We start from the raw sequence: 22,423 nt of genomic DNA, 5'->3' as shown, positions 1-22,423 counted from the left end.
TCCAATATGAGAAACAGAAAGAAAAAAGCATGAAGAAAAATGAACAGAGCCTCAGAGAACAAATTATCAAGTATACAAACCACCAAGCACACAAACAAGCAAATGGGACGATGAAGAAATAATGGCCAATAAGTGCCCAAATATGATAAAAAACGCATCCAAGAAACTAAATAAAGTCTATGTGGGATAAACACAAAGTGATCCACACTTATGTTCAAGTGCTGAAAGAGAAAGACTGTCAACTGAGAATTCTATATCCAGCAAAACTATGCTTCTAAAACAAAGGAGAAATTATGACATTCCCAGATGAACAAAAACTTAAAGCATTCTTTACTAGCAGACATGCCTACAAGAAATACTAAAGGGAGACTATATTTATGCTGACATAAAGAGAAACCAGACAGTAACTAGAATCCACAGGAAGAAACAGAGTACCAGTAAGGTAACTACATAGATAAATATAAAAATAAAGAAGACAGTATAGGGACTTCCCTGGTGGTCCAGCAGTTAAAACTCTGTGCTTCCACTTTAGGGGGCAGAGGTTCAATCCCTGGTTAGGGAACTAAGATCCCACATGCCAGCTGGCACACCCCTCCCAAAAGAAGAAGACAGTATAAATGTATTTTTATTTCTTCTCCTATCTAATTTAAAAAACAATGCATAAAGCAATACCTATAAAACCATGTTAATGGGCTTGTAATATATAAATATATAATTTATATGAGAATAAAGCACCAAGAAGGGGAGAAGGAGCCAAGTTACACTGGAGAAATTTTTTTGTACACTACTGAAATTAAGTTGGCATTAATCTAAACTAGATTGTTTTAAGGTAAAATGTGAATTGTAATCCCCAGAGCAACCACTAAAACTAGCTGGGAAGTCAAATTAGTAGAGCGTTAACCTTCTAAGAACAAGTACAAAAGAAATTAGAAAATATGTCACTAATATGGGCAACAGTCATTAGAAACCTCAATACAGTGTGTTCATTTGTGTAAACAAAGCTCCATCCAACCTCTCATGCCAACAGATGTGAGGTTTGCACTTTTTTTTCATATGTACTTGGCACTGGATAAATATCTGATAAACAAGTGAAATGGCAATAATAATGAAAAATTGAAAATCTGAAATGGTTAATGAAAGTAACAGGATTTACAGGCAGATTGAGAAGGGAGAATCAGTAGTACCTCAACTGTTAATCACATTATCACTAGATAATAGGGATGATGATCCTGGGTTAGCTGATGTAAAGTTTCAATTAAAACACCCCTGTGGGGACGTCCCTGGGGGTCTAGTGGTAAAGAATCCGCCTTCCAATGCAGGGAACACTGGTTTGATCCCTGGTAGGGGAACTAAGATTCCACATGCCACAGGGCAACTAAGCCCATGTGTGCCACAACCACTGAGCTCACGCACCTCAACGAGAGTCCGCGTGCCTCAAACTACAGAGCCCACGCGCTCTGGAGCCTGCACGCCACAACTACAGAGCCCACACGCCACGGAGCCTGCATGCCACAACTAGAGTGAGAAAACCTGTACACCACAACTAGAGAGAAACACGTGCACCACAACTAGAGAGAAGCCCGCATGCCGCAACAAAAGATATCCCACATGCTGCAACTAAGACCCAACACAGCCAAGAACATAAATAAAAAACAAACAGGGCTTCCCTGGTGGCACAGTGGTTGAGAGTCTGCCTGCCGATGCAGGGGACGTGGGTTCATGCCCCGGTCTGGGAAGATCCCACATGCCGCGGAGCGGCTGGGCCCGTGAGCCATGGCCACTGAGCCTGCGCGTCCGGAGCCTGTGCTCCACAACGGGAGAGGCCATAACAGTGAGAGGCCCGCGTACCACAAAAAACAAACAAACAAACAAAAAACACCCCTGGGACTTCCCTGGTGGCCCAGTGGGTAAGAATCCATGCTCCCAATGCAGGGGACCCAGGTTTGATCCCTGGTTGGGGAACTAGATCCTGCATGCATGCCGCAACTAAGGAGTCCGCATGCCGCAACTAAGACCCGGCAAAGATAAAATAAAACAAACAAACACACCCCTGTCCTCAGAGAATCACAAACAGAAGGGTATCTTGCTGAAGAATCCTGTGTAGTCTTTGCAGAAAATGAGACTACTTTGCGTCTCCATCTAAATGAATGCATGTGCAAGACAGAAATATTCTCATGGCTTCTATAACCGTCTATGTGCAGAAGATGCCCAAACCTATACATATGCTCAGTCCAGATCCCTCTCAAAAGCTCAGGATAAAAGCCAAAGTACTTTCTTTTTTTTTTTTAATTTTTAAATTTATTTTTTATTTTTTGACCACACTGGGTCTTCGTTGCAGTGTGCAGGCTCTTCGTGGCAGGCTTCTCTTTAGCTGTGGCATGCAGGCTCAGTAGTTGCGGTGCACGGCTTCTCTCTAGTTGTGGCATGCAGGTTTAGTTGCCCTGCGGCATGTGGGATCTTAGTTCCCTGACAAGGGATCGAACCCACGTCCCCTGCATTGGAAGGTGGATTTTTTTTTTTTTAATGTATTTGTTTTTGGCTGTGTTGGGTCTTCATTGCTGCATGCAGACTTTCTCTACTTGCGGCGAGCGGGGGCTACTCTGCGTTGTGGTGAGTGGGCTTCTCATTGCGGTGGCTTCTCCTGTTGCAGAGCACGGACTCTAGGTGCGTGGGCTTCCATAGTTGTGGCACGTGGGCTCAGTAGTTGTGGCTCACGGGCTCTAGAGCACAGGCTCAGTAGTTGTGGCGCACGAGCTTAGTTGCTCCGCGGCATGTGGGATCTTCCTGGACCAGGGCTCGAACCCGTGTCCCCTGCATTGGCAGGCGGATTCTTAACTACTGCACCACCAGGGAAGTCCCGGAAGGTGGATTCTTAACCACTGGACCACCAGGGAAGTCCCTAGACTTATTTCTGAAATATGATTTTAGTGGGTATACAACTCAAAATTGACAGGTGTTTTCATTTAGCATTTGTAAAATGTTGTTTCACTGTCTTCTTGCTTCCAGCACTGGCTTGACCGGAACAGCAAACAATCTCTCAAAATGTATATACCCTGCTAGAGGAAATTATGTAGTCTCAGGGTCCATTATAAACCCTTTTTCCGGGACTTCCCTGTTGGTCCAGCGGGTAAGACTCCACGTTCCCAATGCAGGGGGCTGGGGTTTGATTCCTGGTCGGGGAACTAGATGGCGCATGCATGCCGCAACTAAGAGCTCACATGCCACAACTAAAGATCCTGTGTGCTGCAACTAAGACCCAGCACAGCCAAAATAAATAAATAAATAAATATTTTTAAAAAAATAAAATAATAATAATAAGGGAAATAAAGTAAAGTAGTATAGTTTATCTAACTACGAGGAAACCAAGAAAAAGCATTTAAAAGTCAAACTGACAAAAACAAGTAAAGAAAACTTGTCAACTAAAAAAAAAAAAGTCAAAGGTACTTGAACTGGTACCTCTCAGGCCTTAAATAGGCTACTTGCCTGCTATATGACCTTAATCTTCAACATAACCATAAGGTAGATATTACCATCCCCATTTTAAGATGAACTTAGGGTATATGGAAGGTTAAGTAGCTTATCCAAGGTCAATTACCTAATAAATAGTGAAGCCAGGATTTTTTAATTCAGGCAGCCTGACTTCTGAGTTTGCATTTAAACCATATGCGATGTTGCCTGATCCTAAATCAAGGAATGTTAACTGATTTAAGATCTGTAAGAGGTTTACACTCTGCTAAACCAAAGAGCTGAGGAATTCCCTCGTGCAAGAGATTCGTATGTTAAAAGCCCTGATCAATACAGGTTTCCTCTACCTAAAATTGTAAGATAATTAGAATTATTTAAAGCAACAAAAAAAGCACAGCCACTAGTCTAATATGTCTCAGAAGATTCTTCACCAGCTAAACTGCCAAGTGGTTTTTTTTTTAATAAATAAATTTATTTATTTTTGGCTACGTTGGGTCTTCGCTGCTTCGTGCAGGCTTTCTCTAGTCACATCGAGCAGGGGCTATTCTTTGTTGCGGTGCACGGGCTTCTCATTGTGGTGGCTTCTCTTGTTGTGGAGCAGAGGCTCTAGGCACGCAGGCTTAGTTGCTCCACGGCATGTGGGATCTTCCTGGACTGGAGCTTGAACCCGTGTCCCCTGCATTGGCAGGCAGATTCTTAACCACTGCTCCACCGGGGAATTCCGCCAAGTGGTTTTAAGATCATATAAAAATTCAACTAGGAGATTACAAACAAATGGATACTAACAGTAGGACATTTCTAGAAAATATGGCAAACCCCTGATACGTGAATGGGTTCATTTCAATTTGCAAAAACTGGAAAGTTGCTCCCGCCATAAAAAATGGCAGGACAAGAAGGAAGGAAAGGCAGTCAAATCCCAAGACACCACCCCTCTTTTCACGAATCCTTGTATGCTCTTCATCCTCTTCCCAATACTATTCCACACCCCACCACCATCTCCAAATTCTTCTAATAAATCCCTCCAAAGTCCCCTTCTGGTTCTGCAAATTCAGAAAAGGGTAAGAAATATATTGGTGGATTTTTTTATTCCATGAAAGCACTGATTACAAATGAAACTAGCCAAACAACAAATCAGTTAAATTACTTCATCAAATGCTAAAAATCTTGTTTTGCATGAACACTGCTTTAAACTAAACATCAGCCATTCATCAATACAAGGATGTGCTGGGCCACACAACATAGATAAAAGTGGATTTACAAAGGACAATCGACTATAATGTTTCTACTTCCTAGCCAAAACCATCTTTTTTTTTTAATATCAAGCAGATTTTAAAATAAAATTTTAGAGGTATATGAAAACCAGATTTGTCAATCTGGTTTACACTTAAGTTGTATCTGTGACAGTGTCCATAAAATCTAGGGCAAATAATAAGAAAAGTAATTTTAGTTTTATTTTATATCTGCAAAACTAAAAGCCTTGGTCTATAGTTTACCTAATAGATATTTAATGCTGCTGTTGCTAATGGTAGCCACAGTCTTGAGGGTATTAACATTAGTGTATGAAAATCGTGAAATACAACTATCTCCTTTCCAGCTTTAGCAAAACCGTTCATATGTACCAGGTTCCTCAACTTTAATAACCATGGCTAGGTCAATCTAGTGAGAGAAACACATAAGCGTGCACTGTAGACTAATAACTTCTTATATTAAAAGCAAAAATGGTTCTTTATCTCAATCACCCTAGCCTTCATTCTTTGTTTCACTTTGAGTGTCCAAGATAGCCACAAGTTGTAAATACAGATATAAATGAGTCTACCAATATGTGAACCATCAAGAATGAAAAGATTATCTTTCTGCCTTTTCTATTCCTTTTTATGGCACTTCCATAATGCCAGACCCGTGCTCTGCAAAATAACCTTCTTCCTCCTGAGAAAGCACAACAAGTGAATATAATTACTCAGGCAAAAACTAAAGAACAAATATTTACTGGGTAGATGGTTAAGAGAACTCAGATTATTTTCCATTGAACAAATCAGCATAAATTAGTTTCAAATATCATTCACTCACACAAAACTGATTAGTCATTTTGGTCACAAAAGATAATACTGCAGAATTTAATCTCCTTGTCCTTTTGGCTTCAAGTGGGATTAATAATACCTGACCTCAAAGAGTTGTGAGAATATCATGAAATAGTATTTGTTAAAAAAAATAAAACAGTAAAAAATGAGCTGTGCCTCCATACAGTAAGTACTTAATAACTGTTCAGCTAAGCAAGTGGCTATTAAGAACCAATTATTGATAAATGCCAAGTTCCGTGCCAGACGGTGTACAAAGAGAAGTAAGTTTATGGTCTTTAAACTAAAAAGCAACACCAGTAAAGAAAAAGAGATGGTCATGTTAACAAATAGGTATTAATATAATATACACGCAATAATGTAAATACAGGTAGCAAAGAAAAAGGTTCCCCCCCCTTTCCCTTTTAACCACATGAGAAATAGGGCTGGACTTCCACGTAATGCTAAAGCTCACCCCACTCCTTGATTTTAGTTCCAAATAAAAACTCAAAGCAGATTTTAGCTGTCATGAGTCTAAGCTTAACCAGAATATATAATATCTACAAATATTATCAAGATGATGAAACCAATTTACATTGGCAGAGAAGGGACAATTTAAAGTATCATTTCCATTTATTCCTTGGACTTGACCGGAAAGCACACCATTACAGAAATAAACAAAATTAAGAAACAGTGTATCAACTGCTCTTCCAGAGTGATCTACAATTGCTCAGACAGATGCTACTACCGTAATGTAAGGAAGTAACACTGTAATCTACATGTACCATTATCATCTGTCACAACAGAATCTACCCTTTGACTGGAAATTGGAAAACTTCTAGTTTCTTAAAATAACTTTCTTTGCCATTTCTGAACTATTTTTGTTAATATTACATAGAAATTTGGCAGCTACAAAATAGAGTTGGTTCACAAAGAACTTCATTTGTTTTTGCCTTACCAGAAAAATGAAACATTATAAAGAGATTTACAGATAAGTTAAAAATGTAAATGGGATTTTAGCAGAAATAAAAAATATTAATAATTTTAAAATAGAGATTTACAATCATGCTCTCAGTAAAACAGTTTTACAAATGTCTTTTAAACGGTCTGTTCAATAAAAGTTACACTTGCAAAAAGATTACTTAATTTTAAACACAAATAATGAACATCTAACATATTATGTAAGGGTAAAGATATAAAAATGGGGGTAATTTCCCTTTTTAAGAAAAACTGTAGGGACTTCCCTGGTGGCGCAGTGGTTAAGAATCTGCCTCCTGATGCAGGGGACACGGGTTCGAGCCCTGGTCCAGGAAGATCCCACATTGCCACAGAGCAAGTAAGCCCGTGGGCCACAACTACTGAGCCTGCGCTCTAGAGCCTGCGAGCCACAATTACTGAGCCTGAGTGCCACAACTACTGAAGCCTGCGCACCCTAGAGCCCACGCTCCACAACAAGAAGCCCGCGCACCGCAATGAAGAGTAGCCGCCACTTGCCGCAACTAGAGAAAGCCCGCGTGCAGCAATGAAGACCCATTGCAGCAAAAATAAACAAATAAATAAATTTATTAAAAGAAAACAAAAACTGTAACCTCCTCCTCCTAGTTAAACAGTCCTGTCTAAGTCCATTCACACTAAGCAGTATGAATCAGCTTTGAAACAGAGGTGTGGGTTACGGATAACCAAAAGTACTCTCAGGAAATATCATTAGTGAGTTATAAAGGACAGATCTCAGCAAGGGCAATTCATCATCACTAGCCATGACAAAATCTACACCCAGAAAAATGTAGCACTGGCATTATGTATATCACATTTTGAGAAAATCCCCCAGAACAAAACATATTTTTAAAAGCTACAGTATTCAGTGATATATCAAATCTTCTTAAAAAACAATTTTGGCAGTGAACATTAACTATGATGAAAATACTATTTATAAAATCTCCCAAAATAATTTTATCCCCAAACTGAAAATGTAAAGAAATGAAATTCATATTTGTTGTCAACTTGACTTTTAAAATAGTTATGTGATGAAGACACATGAACAAATAAATGGGAATGATGAGAGGGAATTCACTGAAGAAATACAAATGGTTAATAAAGATGAAAATATGTTCAACCTGATTACTAATAAGGAAAATGCCAATGTAAAGTGAGTTTTATTTTTATTTTTCTTGCCTATCAGAATGGCTAAAAATTTGGAGATTTAAACTATTCAGTTTGAGGGGGAGAGGAAGGAGAAAAGGAAAGATATTGATCAAAGGGTGTAAGATAAGTAAATTCTGGAGACCTAAAGTACAGCATGATGACTACAGTTAATAATAATGTATTGTATACTTGAAATTTGCTGAGAGTAGATCTCAAATGTTTTCAACACACACGTGTGCATGCTGGTAACTGTGTGAGGTGATGGATATGTTAATTAGCTTGATGTGGTAACCATTTCACAAAGTATATGTACATCAAAATATCACACTGTATACCCTAAATACATACATTATTTATTTGTCAATCATATCTCAATAAAGCTGGGAAAAAAAAGAATAAAATATCCAGTATTGGTGGTATTCAAGAAACAAAAGCGGCAGTGGGTGGTGGTGGGATGAATTGGGAGATTGTGATTGACATACATACACTAGTATGTATAAAATGGATGACTCATAAGAACCTGCTGTATAAAAAAATAAATTAAATAAAATTCAAAAATTCAAGAAAAAAAATAATACTAATGCACAGAAAAGTATTCTCATAAATTAACAGGTAATTTGATGTGTCTTTTTGGAGGACACTTTGGCAGTACCAATCAAATTTGTAAACCTTTGACCCAGCAATTCCACTTCTAAAGTACAGATATACTAGACTCAAAAAGATATTGCGGCAGTATTATTTATAATGGCAAAAACTCGAGATACCTGAAATGTCTGTCAACAGGAAAATGGCTAAAGAATGAAACCTTCATACATTGAATACCATGAAGACATTCAAAGATCTACTATGTCCTGACATTAAAGGATATACTCAACATATTGTTGAATGAAAAAAAGAAACAAGTTGCATAACGAAAGGTAGGATTATAAGGCTACTCACCAAAAGGGTTCTCAGTGGAAGTTTGGAGGGGACACAAGTGGGAATAAGAGAGAGAGAGTAGGGTGATAAGGACTTTTGCTTTTTATTTTATGTACTTATATACTATCTGAATTTTTATTGTATATTTCCTTTACAATCAAAAATTATTTTTAGGAAATTCCCTGGCGGTCCAGTGGTTAGCACTCCACACTTCCATTGCAGGGAGCATGGGTCTGATCCCCAGTTAGGGAACTAAGATCCTGAACAGCATGACCCAAAAAAAAAAAAATTATTTTTAAGATTTGCGGAAGCAGAATTAATCATATTATTTGTTCTCCTGAAATACTTGAGACTAAAGTTGTGTTTTAGGCAAGAAAAGTTTCCCTTTAATAGATGAAGTTTGGTTAAATATATCTATACAGTGTTAGAAATCAAGTAAAAGTGGTCAATGGAAAGACCAACAAATGAAATTTAAAAAATAGTTTCATAAGATACATGCACCTCCTATGTTCATAGCAGCACTATTTACAACAGCCAACACATGGAAACAACCTAAATGTCCATCGACAGATGAATGGATAAAGAAGATGTGGTACATATATACAATGAAATATTACTCAGCCATTAGAAAGAATGAAATAATGCCATTTGCAGCAACATGGATGGACCTAGAGATTATCACACTAAACAAAGTAAGTCAGAAGGAGAAAGACAAATACCATATGATATCACTTATATGTGGAATCTAAAATACAACACAAATGAACATATCTACAAAACAAAAACAGACTCACAGACACAGAGAACAGAATTGTGGTTGCCAAGGGGGAGAGGGAGTGGGGGAGGGAAAGATTGGAAGTTTGGGATTAGCAAATGCAAACTATTATATACAGGATGGATTACATCAAGGTCCTGCTGCATAGGAAACTATATTCAATATCTTATGATAAACCATAAGGAAAAGAATATGAAAAAGAATATATATGTGTATGACTGAGTCACTTTGCTGTACAGAAGAAATTAACACAGTATTGTAAATCAACTATACTTCAAAGAAATTTTTTAAAAAGTTTCATGTATGCCTGGATCATACCATATCAAGTATGAATATTTCTTCATGAAATAATATTGAGGATCACTATTTATAGGAATTTAATGTGGCATAATTGATGTTTAATAGGTTAACCCTTTTTTTTTTCAAATTAATTTTGGTTGCACTGGGTCTTAGTTGCAGCATTCGGGATCTTCATTGCAGCATGTGGACTCCTTAGTTGCAGCATGCATGAGGGATCTAGTTCCCCGACCAGGGATCGAACCCCAGGCCCCCTGCATTGGGAGCACGGAGTCCTACCCACTGGACCACCAGGAAAGTCCCAGTAGGTTAACCCTTTTAATCTCTTATAATTAAAAAGAAGTTGCTCAACAACTGCTCCTTAATATTTTCCTTTCTGTTCTGCCCTCCAAAAGCACTAGCACATACTAAAATATTTTAGTTACCAAATCCTCTAAACCTTTTATTAATAATTCTTAACGTAAGCACCCTGAAGATAGTTAAATGCTTGCTCTTCTCCAGAGAGTTAAGAGGCTAGAGAGAAGCTTCTGATTTTCTACAAAATAAAACAAATGTAAGCACAAAGAGAAGACAGTTTTAAAAATATAAAGAAATAAACACAGACACAAAAGGTCAAATATTATGATTCAACTTGTATGTGGCACCTAGAATAGGCAAATTCATAGAAGATAAAAAGCAGAATAGAGGTTACCAGGGGTTGAGGGGGGAGGACAATGGAGAGTTATTTAATGGGTACAGAGTTTGGGATGCTGAAAAAGTTCTGGACATGGATATTGGTGATGGCTGCACAACACTGTGAATGTACTTAAAACCACTGAATTATACACTTAAGAAAGGATAAAATGGTAAATTTTACAGTTTGAAAAAGTTTGCAATCATTAATGCAGTTGCAGAGAAGCAGACTTCTTACTTATCTTATGCCATAATATGCAAATGTGTATTTGTTTAACAGAACGGTCTTAGTGGTCTGTGGCTACAGTGGAAGGACAAAGCCCCTCTCCCAATTATACAAAGATATCCCAGAAGCCAATTATCTCTGAGATTTTATTTAAGCACATAGAATATGTAAAAGACTGTTTGTAAAATAGCCAATCTTATGGTATCACCAATAGGTAAAAAACATCGTGGGACTTCCCTGGTGGTCCAATGGTTAAGAATCTGCCTTCTGATGTAGGGGACGCGGGTTCAATCCCTGGTCTGGGAAATAAGATCCCACAGGCCACAGGGCAATTAAGCCTGTGCGCTCTGGAGCCCACATGCCGCAACTACTGAGCCCGCATGCTCTGAAGCCCACGTGCCACAATGAAAGATCCTGCATGCTGCAACAAAGATCCCATGTGCTGCAACTGAGACCCAACGCAGCTAAATAAATAAATACAAATAAATTTATTTTTAAAAAATTGTGTCTTGGGCTTCCCTGGTGGCGCAGTGGTTGAGAGTCCGCCTGCCGATGCAGGGGACACAGGTTCGTGCCCCGGTCCGGGAAGATCCCACATGCCACGGAGCAGCTGGGCCCGTGAGCCATGGCCGCTGAGCCTGCGCGTCCGGAGCCTGTGCTCCGCAACAGGAGAGGCCACAACAGTGAGAGGTCCGCGTACCACAAAAAAAAAAAAAAAAAAAAGGTGTCTTTTTTTAATACTTACAGCGAAGATGCACCCATATCCTGAAGCCTAATGCTCTCCCTCAAATTTAAATTCAGAGGAAGGGATGGGAGGCAAAGCTGAGTGTGTGCAAGTAAAATGAAGTGGAAAGTACTCTTCATACCTTCTGACTGGCTCTATCCAGTTATTCTTTGGTATCTACTAGCAGTATTTTTTTTTTTAACATCTTTATTGGAGTATAACTGCTTTACAATGGTGTGTTAGTTTCTACTGGCAGTATTTTTAAAAGGGGTTTATCCATGAGGGAGGGGAAGACAGGTAAGGCTACCCTCCTTAGGAACTCTCCCCTTTTCTACCTGTCACCCACAGGAGGAGGGGAAAAAGTATTTCAGAGCTCTACTTTTTTTTTTTTTTTTTTTTTTTTTTTGCAGTACGTGGGCCTCTCACTGTTGTGGCCTCTTCTGTTGTAGAGCACAGGCTCCGGACGCACAGGCTCAGTGGCCATGGCTCACGGGCCCAGCCGTTCCGTGGCATGTGGGATCTTCCCGGACTGGGGCACGAACCCGTGTCCCCTGCATCGGCAGGCGGACTCCCAACCACTGCGCCACCAGGGAAGCCCCAGGGCTCTACTTTTTAACCTTGATTAATAGACAATCAACCCACCCAAAGAACTACCATTTTCTATGAAGCCCATTCCGAGGTAAATAAGAATAAAATACATCATCAACACGAATGTGAGAAAAATACTTCATACTTTTTTTTTAATATCCTTGATCCCTTATAAAGGTTTTAAATTTCTAATAACCTAGGTGGATATTAGTAGTGCAAGTTTAATAAGAACACTTCAATTTAGTGTCCTCCAAAGCTTAAAATGTCCTCACGAAACAATGCTACTAGAAATAACTGGATACGGGACTTCCCTGGTGGTCCAGTGGTTAAGACTCTGTGCTCCCAAGGCAGGGGGCCTGGGTTTGATCCCTGGTCAGGGAACTAGATCCCACATGCTGAAACTAAGGCCCAGAGTAACCAAATAAATAAATAAATATTTTTAAAAAAGAAAGAAATAACTGGATAGCATTAAGAAAAAAATCAACTTCACGTTGGTCAGAATGGCCATCATCAAAGAATCTACAAACAATAAGTGCTGGAGAGGGTGTGGAGAAAAGGGAACCCTCTTGCACTGGTGGTGGGGATGTAAATTGACACAGCCACTATGGAGAACAGTATGGAGGTTCCTTAAAAAACTAAAAATAGGGGCTTCCCTGGTGGCGCAGTGGTTGAGAGTCCACCTGCCGATGCAGGGGACACGGGTTCGTGCCCTGGTCCGGGAGGATCCCACATGCCGCGGAGCGGCTGGGCCCATGAGCCATGGCTTCTGAGCCTGCGTGCCCGGAGCCTGTGCTCCACTTCGGGAGGGCCACGGCAGTGAGAGGCCCGCATGCCACAAAAAAATAAAAACTAAACTAAAAATAGAACTACCATATGACCCAGCAATCCCACTACTGGGCATATACCCTGAGAAAGCCATAATTCAAAAAGACACATGCACCCCAATGTTCACTGCAGCACTGTTTACATTAGCCAGGTCATGGAAGCAACCTAAATGCCCATCAACAGCAAATGGATAAAGAAGATATAGTACATTATATACAATGGACTATTACTCAGCCATAAAAAGGAACGATATTGGGTCATTTGTTGAGACGCGGATGGATCTAGAGACTGTCATGCAGAGTGAAGTAAGTCAGAAAGAGAAAAACCAATATCGTATATTAACGCATATATGTGGAACCTAGAAAAATGGTACAGATGAACCGGTTTGCAGGGCAGAAATTGAGACACAGATGCAGAGAACAAACGTATGGACACCAAGCGGGGAAAGCGGCGGGATGGTGGTGGTGGTGGTGTGATGAACTGGGAGATTGGGATTGACATGTATACACTGATGTGTATAAAATGGATGACTAATAAGGACCTGCTGTATAAAAAAATAAATAAAATTAAATTTAAAAAATTTTAAAAAACAAACGTTTTTTCCCACACCTCAAAATTAATTTTTCAAAGAAAAGAAAAAAGAATGGGAGAAACAGAAGTCGAGAAATTAATATTTGCTCCACCTATGGAGAAACAATTTTCTAATGATGGAAGAAATTACAAAAGGAACCAGTGAAGAGCTATGGCATGAAATATTTAGATTTCTGTACAAAACAAAACAAAAATAAAAATGAATATATCATGGACTTCCCAGGTTGCACAGTGGTTGAGAATCCACTTGCCAATGCAGGGGACATGGGTTTGAGCCGTGGTCCGGGAAGATCCCACATGCCAAGGAGCAACTAAGCCAATGTACCACAACTACTGAGCCTGCGCTCTAGAGCCCATGAGCCACAAATACTGAGCCCAAGTGCCACAGCTACTGAAGCCCATGTGCCTAGAGCCTGTGTATCGCAACAAGAGAAGCCACCACAATGAGAAGCCTGCGCACCGCAACGAAGAGTAGCCCCTGCTCGCCGCAAACTAGAGAAAGCCTGCGTGCAGCAATGAAGACCCAACGCAGCCATAAATAAATAAATAAATAAATAAATAAATAAATAAATAAATGAAAGTCAACAAGGACCTACTGTATAGCACAGGGAACTATACTCAACATCATGTAATAACTTTTAAGGAAAAAGAATCTGGAAAAGGATATATATGCTGTACATCTGACATGCGATATTTTAAATCAACTCTATTTTAATAAAAAAAAATTTTTTTTGAAGAAGTAAAATAAAGGAGTTCCCTGCTGGCCTAGTGGTTAGGATTCCGGGCTTTCACTACTGTGGCCCAGGTTCAATTCCTGGTCGGGGAACTCCCACAAGCTGTGCCGCAAGCTGTGCATCATGGCCAAAATAAATAAATAAATAAATAAAATGAAATGAAAAAAATAAAATAAAATATTTTAAAAATCAAGCACTGGGCTTCCCTGGTGGCGCAGTGGTTGAGAGTCTGCCTGCCGATGCAGGGGACACAGGTTCGTGCCCCGGTTCGGGAGGATCCCACATGTCCCGGGGCGGCTGGGCCCGTGAGAGCCATGGTCCCTGAGCCTGCGCGTCTGGAGCCTGTGCTCCGCAACGGGAGAGAAGTCATATCAGAGTCTATAAGATATGGCTTTCCGGGCCTCCCTGGTGGCGCAGTGGTTGAGAGTCCGCCTGCCGATGCAGGGGATACGGGTTCGTGCCCCGGTCTGGGAGGATCCCATATGCCGCGGAGCGGCTGGGCCCGTGAGCCATGGCCGCTGGGCCTGCGCATCCGGAGCCTGTGCTCCGCAACGGGGGAGGCCACAACAGTGAGAGGCCCGCATACCGCAAAAAAAAAAAAAAAAAAAAAAGATATGGCTTTCCTATAGCAATCCTACAACCAATAAAAGCTGCATTTAAAAAAAAAAATCAAGGGCCTCCCTGGTGGCGCAGTGGTTGAGAGTCCGCCTGCCGATGCAGGGGATACGGGTTCGTGCCCCGGTCTGGGAGGATCCCATATGCCGCGGAGCGGCTGGGCCCGTGAGCCATGGCCGCTGGGCCTGCGCGTCCGGAGCCTGTGCTCCGCAACGGGAGAGGCCACAACAGTGAGAGGCCTGCATACCGCAAAAAGAAAAAAAAAAAAAAAATCAAGCACTATGTAAATATTCATACCTGCTTATCCAGTAATTTCATTTTTTAATTTATTTTTTATTGACGTATAGTTGAATTATAACGTTGTGTTAATTACTGCTGTACAGAAAAGTGACTCAGTTATACATATATATACATTCTTTTTCATATCCTTTTCTATTATGGCTTATCACAGGATATTGAATATGGCAGTAATTTCATTTAAAAAGAAAAAGTTACATGTACAGAGACCTATGTGGCAGTATTCACAATGGTTAAATAAATTGAAGCCAACAACATAGGAATCCTTAGTTCAGTTGTTCTTTAATTTTTTTTTTTTTTTAATTTGGCTGCGCCGTGTGGCTTGCCAGATCTTAGTTCCTAGACCAGGGATCAAACCTGGCCCTACTGCAGTGAAAGCACCAAGTGCTGACCACTGGACCGCCAGGGAATTTCCCTTAGTTCAGTTTATTTTCATAAACAGGCACTGTTTAGTGGGGAGAATAAAGAGGTAAATAAGCTACAGAGGGAAAAGTGCCCTGCAGAGACACGGACAAAGTGCTCTGGGATCACTCAAGGTAAGGATGAATCATTAACCTTTTAAGCCAGTTTTTGACACTGTATTTCCAACCTAAGTGCAAAGAAGAGAACAGGTAGTTGGGTAGATAGAATCAAGTACATTGGTTATCTGCTAGATATCTGCAGGGTCAAGGCGGGCTAAGACAGTTCTCTGTAAGAGATTTTGTTGAGTTCCATCAGAATTAGCCATCCACAAAGGAAACAAACAAATGAAGCAATGTACGTAAGTTCTGTGAGATAATCATAAAATTGTTATCTACCCTTAAATAAAATACAGTCAACAACTATTTTAAAAATACTCCTGGATATTTGGCTAACAAGTTCACATTTGAGAGAATAAATGCAGAGAATCTTTAACAATGGAGGTTTTTTTTTAAAAGTCACAGATTTGATTCAAGATAAGATTTGATTTTAATATATACCTGAAAAAAACACCCAGCAACATCACATGCTACAAACAAATTTCTACATTCAGTGCACTGACAGTACACACCCTGAGAGGTTTCCCTTACCACTCAGTACCCTGGAAGTGAAGGATGCACTTTAAACCAGTTCTCACTCCCTTGTACAGCACTGATCACGGTACTAATCCTTTCTTCTTTGCCAGGTATAATCATGTCTTTTCTCACAGTTACTAAACACTACACAGTTTACAAAGGCTTCTCATATACATTATTCCATCCGACACTTTTGAAGAAATAGTTACTAACTCTGTTTTATAAATGAGGAAACTTAAAGTTCAAGGAGGTCAGCTGACTTGGATAGTCACAGCTAAGAAGTGATGGAGCTGGAACTAGAACGCAGGTTTTCAGACTCCAAAGGTAGTAAATACATTATATTGAGTAACTATGTCAGAACTTTCCGATTATCAAAACAAACACCTGGTGCTTTAAACACAATAGAGAAGTCAAACTGAAAACCAAGCTTGAATCTGAAAGCTGTATGGTTTCAACCATCTCTTCCCTAAAAATCAGTCACTAAACACACTTCCTCTCGTAAACTCCTCGGAATACCATAAAAATCCTAGAATTTGAGAAATCAACTAAACCAGACCCTTTTAGAGATGAGAAAACTGAAGCATAAGACTTGTGACTCGCTCTGAGCCTCCCGTTACAATATAGTTTGTCTTTTTCTAAGGCCCACATCAACAGTACTGTATTCAAGAAATGTCTGAGAACGGAGGAGACAGAATGGATGGCCGACTGGCTAATTTGTCTGACCTCGGTGGGGCCCTAACTGAGGTTCAGCAGCCCTTTTGCTCATCTCTGGTGGGCTCCCTTACATTTTCCATGACTGCTACTCCAAACTTTTGGTGTTAACACTCTCTGAAATCCTCTAGCCCACTCTATCCTTTGATCATTCTGCAGATAACTTCATTCATTCATTCAGAAAGAAAGATTAAAAAAAAAGAAGTCATCAGGCATTAACAGACCCTACAAGGCAGAAGTTATTATTCTAAACTTTGAAGTCAAAATATATCTGGGTGGGCTTCCCTGGTGGCGCAGTGGTTGGGACTCCGCCTGCCGATGCAGGGGACGCGGGTTCATGCCCCAGTCCGGGAAGATCCCACGTGCCGCGGAGCGGCTGGGCCCGTGGGCCATGGTCGCTGAGCCTGCGCATCCGGAGCCTGTGCTCCGCAACGGGAGAGGCCACAACAGTGAGAAGCCCGCGTACCGCAAAAAAAAAAAAAAAAAAATATATATATATATCTGGGTTCCAGGGCTTCCCTGGTGGCGCAGTGGTTGAGAGTCCGCCTGCCGATGCGGGGGACATGGGTTTGTGCCCTGGTCCAGGAGGATCCCACATGCCGCAGAGCGGCTGGGCCCGTGAGCCATGGCCGCTGAGCCTGCGCCTCCGGAGCCTGTGCTCCGCGACGGGAGAGGCCACAGCAGTGAGAGGCCCACGTACCGCAAAAAAAAAATATATATATATATCTATATATCTATATATCTATATATATCTATATCTATATCTATATATATATATATATATATCTGGGTTCCAGATCTCTTCAATTACTTAAAGGTGCCTTTGGGAAATTTAATCTCTCTGAGCCATACCTCCTTCAGCTGTCAAATGGTAATGCCCACCCAATCTACAGAATTTTTGTAAAATTAAATGAAATAGCACATAGAAAAGTACCTAGATCAGTGTCTGGGTACAAAATAGGCTGTTGGTAACTTAATCCAATTTCAACGTCCACCTCCGTCACTTCAAATATATCTTCTCCCATCCTTTCTTCATGTTTCCTTTTCAAGGCTCACCTCTCTATGAGCTTTTATTTTATTTCCTCCCAATGTTTCTCTATTATCTTCCTTTTCTTTTGCACAGATCTTCAATATCTGGCTCTCTGCTGGCTCCTTTTCCTTTACCTTCAAACATGTCAAATCTCTCCCATTCTTTAAAATCAAAACAAAACCAAAAAAAGGCCCTCAATCCAGCCTCCTATTTAGCACTTACTCTAAATATGCTCCTAAACCCTCTAACCCACCCTGAAGACAGCAAGCAATCATCCGTCAAAACAGATCAGCTTATGTCAATTTCCTGCTTAAAAACTTTTGATGGTTTAGCAATTCCTTAATCATAAACCCTGAAGTATTCTTTTGGCCGTGCCACCACACAGCTTGCAGGATCTTAGTTCCCCGACAAGGGACTGAACCCAGGCCACAGCAGTGAAAGTGCCGACTGCTAACCACTGGACCGCCAGGGAATTCCCATAGCATGAAGTCTTTAACAAGCATTTTGAATCCTTCTCAGCACCCAGCCATCTATCTTTCCTTTCACCAGCCATTGCACTTTTCAACTTCTCAGCCCTACTGGTCCAGAGATCCCTAAGTATTCCATAACTTTCTAGAATGATATGTATATGCTTCCTTTCTTAAAAAATATTTAATTATGTGTTTATTTATTTGGCTGCACCGGTCTTAGTTGCGGATGTGAGATCTTTTAGTTGTGGCATGTGGGATCTTTAGTTGCGGCATGCAGGCTTTTAGCTGTGGCGTGCGGGATCTAGTTCCCTGACCAGGGATCGAACCCGGGCCCTATGCATTGGGAGTGCGGAGTCTTAACCACTGGACCACCAGGGAAGTCCCAGCATATGTCTCCTTATATGCAGTTTTCTGGGGTGAAAATCTATTGCTATTCTCAAATTTTCTAGAGGGGGTACCTGAACCAAAAAATGTAAAAACCCACTGCAATATCCTCTAGCCACACCAGACACACACCTTATACTTTAGCATCTCCATTCCTATGCTCAAACTGCCCCCTCTGGCTGGAATAACCTTGATAGTAACTGTTCTTATTAATCCCTCAAGAACAAGCTCCAAAAACCACTTCCTCTGTAATGCCTTCCTTCACTGTCTACCAAAACAGAATCATTCAGTCCCTTACCTATCCTATAACACACCCCTATTTAATACTCACCAGACTACTAGGTTTTGTAATGTTGTAAGCTTTAAGGCGGAAGCTATATACCTTCACATCTTTGTACCGCCAGAACATAACCCAGGTCCTAGCACATGATGGGCAAAACAAAAAAATCTGCTGAACAATTTTGGCATTCAACTGCTCCTGCCCACTTCTGTTACTCATTCACTCATTCACCAAACATTTATAAAGTTCCAGTGAAATACCTGGAACTGTGTGCCGAGCAGTAAGGATGTAGACTAGGGCATGGTCCCTGACATTAAGGCAGTTAACTGTGACAATATAGAATAATAATGGTCTTATTTGATAAGTGCTATTTAAAAAGGTCTACATGAAGGGCTATGATAGCCCATGTGGAGATGTGACTAACACTCACAGAAGGTTTAACAATGGGACATCAGACTCTCTCAGAACAGAGAATCCAACTATTCTCTTTGTCTTTCTTTTTTGTTTTAATTAATTAACTAATTAATTTGTTTGTTTTTTCGTTTTGGCTGTGTTAGGTCTTCGTTGTTGTGCGCGGGCTTTCTCTAGTAGCCGCGAGCAGGGGCCACTCTTCACTGCAGTGCGCAGAACCCTCATTGTTGTGGCTTCTCTTGTTGCAGAGCACGGGCTCTGCGCGTGCGGGCTTCAGTAGTTGTGGCACGCAGGCTCAGTAGTTATAGCTCGCGGGCTCTAGAGCGAAGGCCCAGTAGTTGTGGTGCACGGGCCTAGTTGCTCCGCAGCATGTGGGATCTTCCAGGGCCAGGGCTCGAACCCATGTCCCCTGCATTGGCAGGTGGATTCTTAACCACTGTGCCACCAGGGAAGCCTTGTCTTTCTTTATAAACAACCTTTCCCCAATGTTCCTTTTCCTTTTCTAATAGCAGTAACAATAACTTACCACAGGAATGTGAAGGGTACAATGCAACCAAATTTTTATCCTATTTGATTCTGGAAACAATTCCACAAGCCAGGTAGAGCAGGAATCATTACACCCTTTAAAGATGTGAAAACTAAAGTTCAAAGAGCTTATTGATCAAAATTGCACAGTAAATAAGAGGGGATTTACTTAGTACTTATTTACAGTCTTACTCTTCCCTTTCAAACCTAATCAGTTTGTAAGCCCCAGAGAAAAAAGACTTGTTCTCACTGCTTTGTCCTCAGGGACTACAAAGGTGCTTAAAACACAACAGGTGGGGTTTGCCTGGTGGCTCAGTGGTTAAGAATCCGCCTGCCAACGCAGAGGACACGGGTCCGAGCCCTGGTCCGGGAAGATTCCACATGCCACGGAGCAACTAAGCCTGTGCGCACCACAACTACTGAGCCTGCGCTCTAGTGCCCGCGAGCCACAGCTACTGAAGCCCGCGTGCCTAGAGCCTGTGCTCTGCAACAAGAGAAGCCACTGCAATGAGTAGCTTGTGCACAGCAACGAAGAGTAGCCCCCGCTCAACACAACTAGAGAAAGCCCCAACGCAGCCATAAACAAATAAATAAATAAACTTCCCTTCTTAAAAAAAAAAAACACAACAGGCTTTCAATAAATATTTGTTGACTGAATTGATTTGAAAATACAGCAGACCAACAGCAAAAAACACAAAGGAATAAAGTTCCTTCCCATTATGATGGCATAATAAAAGAGAGATTTAAAACAGGCTCCTACTAGTTAGAAAGGCTATACTAATTGTATTGACTCAATCCCACTGGCATGTAATGCATTTTACCTAAGAAGAATTTAAGTAAGGGAGGTGAAGTAGGTTTTTGTTTCTGATGTCACATTCATGGCATGTACTGACATAAACCCAGGCTTCAACTGCAAGTTTGAAACTGATCAAAAGTTTTTATTAAAAGCAAAAACTAAGAAAGCATTTTCTTGAGTTTTGACTCTCTGGTTAGAAAAATGTCTGAATATCAGTTCCTTCTTCTGTTATTTTCAGCGGCTGACGCTGCCGTATATACGTTCTCCAATATATTTCTTAATATACCTTTAAGCAAAGATTAGTTAAACCCTTTTAGTAAATAAAACTTTCAATAACCATTAGTCAAAACCACACCCCAATAACTCACCACCCTTCCCCACCTCCAGGGCTCCATAAAATTGCCATTCTGCCTAGGCACGAGGTAATCACAGCGTACGGTAAGACAAGGTGATGGAACCAATGTTCAGTATGGCAATTGTTTGTGGTCCTAGAAACTCCAGTTCCTTATAAATCAGGTGCTCTGATTGAAAATACTTCCATTATTTTTCTCCAATATTTAAATTTCAGTGAATCACAAGCTGTTGGTAGTGTTATGATAAATAACTGCAATAGGCGTGAGGTAAGGGATAGAGTCCTGGACGTGGAATACCGTTTACTCTACTGTTTCCTATCCAGGTTAACTGTGTGACCCCTGGCGAGTCAGTTAACATTTCAGAGGCTGTCAATTTAACATTTTACAGCTGTACAATGAGAGACCCACCACCTCACAGAACTGCACAGTGAAAATTCAATGATATAACATATATGAACAGTTTTCAAAAATAGCACTGTGGGAATTCCCTGGTGGTCCAGTGGTTAGGACTCCATACTTCCACTGAAGGGGGCACGGGTTCAATTCCTAATCGGGGAACTAAGATCCCTCAAGCCAGGCAGGGAGACCACACAAAAAAAAAACAAAAAAAAGCACCGATAGCACTGTCATCCCTGCACAATACTACTAACACAGTCAGAGATTCTCAGAGTAAATCACTTCCATAAGAGATATCAAACGAAGTAATAAAGTACAAAGGGGTTTATCTGCCTACTTGACTCGAGTGGGAATTTTACCTATATACCTTCAATAACCTTCCCTGATTCCTGTAAAGGGGTCCTGGTTGTCCTCATTTCAGAGACTTGAAAGACTAACCTATTTTTCAAAAGGAGTATCTGCAATGGCTTTTATTTTAAAAGCTTTACCTTAAGCTGAACCTAGTCTTCCAACGGGACATACACAAAGTTACCACTAACAAAATGTGATAAAACCCACAAAATTCACCAGTTGCAGTAAGGATCTACTACATCTCCTCCCTCAAACTGGCTTCATTTCGATTACTTCTGTGGCTTTCTAGAAGCCACTAGGTTTCTGGTTTCTTTATAAAGCAGGTCCTTCTATTAATGGACATTTGCTTTCAACTCTGCGTCTTCAGCAGAAGTGAAAATGGATTTGAGGGGAATAGAGGGCGTGGAACTGGGCGGCTGGATGAAGTACTGTGGTCTTTTTCTGCGTGCAATGGATGAAGAGGCTGCTCGCTGCCCTATAAATCACTTTCTCTCCTCCGAGATTCTAGCGGTGTGTGAACTACCATTCTGACCATCCGCACCGGTTCTGATTCCTCGATCACAGTCGCGACCCATACGGACTTCGAAGCAAATTCGATCCCTTCCCGGTTTCCTGGGGAGGGGGCCTCACTTTTTTCCCATAGGCCCATCCCCCCTCCAGAAAAATGCCTGGAGATTAGTGCCCTGAAGCCAACCGGGACTGACGTTTAAGAGTTGGACAATAACCTCGAGGTTTCAATAGAAACCCCGTCCGCCTCGC

The 22,423-nt window shown here is 40.9% G+C and overlaps 1 protein-coding gene across 5 annotated transcripts in view; it reads right to left on the bottom strand.

Annotated features, from left to right (window-relative positions):
• PHACTR4 (phosphatase and actin regulator 4) overlaps window positions 1-22,423 on the bottom strand; it is a 111,214-nt gene that overhangs the window by 88,060 nt on the left and 731 nt on the right. The window lies entirely within an intron of this gene.

The sequence above is a fragment of the Mesoplodon mirus genome, assembly GCF_964341445.2.
Source record: "Mesoplodon mirus genome assembly, chromosome: 3".
NCBI lineage: Eukaryota > Metazoa > Chordata > Mammalia > Artiodactyla > Ziphiidae > Mesoplodon > Mesoplodon mirus.
This window is presented reverse-complemented; position numbering and strand designations above follow the sequence as displayed.